The sequence below is a fragment of the Odontomachus brunneus genome, unplaced genomic scaffold (assembly GCF_010583005.1).
Source record: "Odontomachus brunneus isolate Ranch 3 - 2012 unplaced genomic scaffold, Obru_v1 Obru_scaffold_168, whole genome shotgun sequence".
Taxonomy (NCBI): domain Eukaryota; kingdom Metazoa; phylum Arthropoda; class Insecta; order Hymenoptera; family Formicidae; genus Odontomachus; species Odontomachus brunneus.
In genome coordinates, this window is record NW_022639618.1 from 217,915 (window position 1) to 220,114 (window position 2,200).

Consider the following 2,200-nt stretch of genomic DNA (forward strand, 5'->3'; position numbering starts at 1 on the left):
ACCACCACCACCACCACCACCACCACCACCACCACTACCACTACCACCACCACTACTACCACCACTACTACTACTACTACCACCACCACTACCACCACCACTACTACCACCACTACCACTACTACTACCACTACCACTACCACTACCACTACCACTACCACTACCACTACCACTACCACTACCACTACCACTACCACTACCACCACTACCACTACTACTATTACTACTACTACTACTACATATATATATATATATATATATATATATATATATATATATATATATAAAACTGGGGAAGTAATTATTCCAAATTTTGAGAACTGGAGAACTATTCTAACCTCGCCAAATATATGACAGCTCGCAAAATACATTTATTAAAAAAAAATGGTTCACGTGTGCTGCATTTGCAAATTTCAAGCTGGTGCTATTGACGTTTTCACTTTTTCCCTTACCGCCAGTTACACTTCTCCACGACAACTCCCCTCCAACTTCCTCCCTACTCTGTGTGATTTGCGAGAGAGAAAGAGCTACTTTTGAACTATCTCTGTTCTTCGATCCCTCGGACAGCCAGCTCATATAAACGCGCAGTCTATTATATATGTCTATGGATATATGTCGAATCACATCGGTATTAGAGAGAGTATTGTAAATACTTTCATGTACCATGAACGTAATCAGTTCTTGTCGAATATATATGTTCGCTCTGAAGGATGTTTAGTGTGATTTGATTCCTACATTATCGATAATTGAACACGTGCGGACTTAACCGCTACAGGTGCATTTTAGATACGCCATCTAACCAAAATGTACCTAACTACGTCCGTTAGGCGCACTTTTGCAGTGTATACTTCCATATAATGATAGTAAGTTACAAAGGACAGACGTCCAATCGCTCTGTTCTTGTCTCACCACTGATGAGCGACCGCGCGACGTAGCACATGAAGAGAGCTAGCGGCGATCTTATCGCAAAGCTAGATCATCTTCCATCAGTCTCGTCTTTCACGCGCTGTGTTCTGCGTAATTTTAGAAGGAAAATTTGGAAAATGGATAATATGAAACAATAAATTAATATATAAAATTTATGTATACAACACGTTAAATATTTGATTTAACATGGGAGCACGATATATATATATATATATATATATATATATATATATATATATATATATATATATATATATATATATATATATATATATATATATATATATATATATATTTATATATATATATATATGTATATATATATATATACAGGGTGTCCCATTTTTAATGATACCACCCAATATCTCGAAAACTAAAACCGGCAGACAAAAATATTTCAGACAAAAGTTATATGGATCAATAGGAGACATAAGAAGATACCATTGGTTTGACCTTTCGTGGCCCCGCCAAAGTCAGGTCGAGGTCAAATTTGTTTTTCTAAATATAAATATACATTTTTTATTACGGAATTTTATTATACATAAAAAAGCAAACAACTTTTGTTTGAAAACATTTTTTATCTGACCTTTATTTTCTAAGATATTTACGAAAATATCTACAAAATTACTAGCTTCAATAATTTTTTACTCAAATTCTATTAACTTTACCGAAAAATAGCAAGAAATAACAATTGTCTATTTTCTTCTCATAAAACTCTGAGATTTTTTCCAGAATTTTTGATTAACTTTTTTGATTACTTCAAGAAAATGAAAGGAAATGTAGTACTAAAAAGTTCATCAAAAATTCTGACAAAAAATTTTAGAGCTCAGTGAGAAGAAAATAAACAATTTTTATGTCTTGCTATTTTTTGGTAAAGTTAACAGAATTCGAGTAAAAAATTATTGAAACTAATTTTGTAGATATTTCCGTAAATAGCTCCGAAAATAAAGGTTGGGTGAAAAATGTTTTTAAACAAAAGTTGTTTGCTTCTTTACATAGAATAAAATTCCATAATAAAAAATGTATATTTCTACTTAAAAAAGTAAAGTTGACCTCGACCTGACCTTGGCGGGGCCACGAAAGATCAAACCAATGGTACCTCATTATGTTCCCCATCGATCCATATAACTTTTGTCTGAAATATTTTTGTCTGCTGATTTTAGTTTTCGAGATATTGGGTTGTATCGTTTAAAATGGGACACCCTATATATAGGGTGAGCCATTTTAATCTCCGCACTTGAATTTCTCGTAATCTAAGTCAGATAGAGAAAAA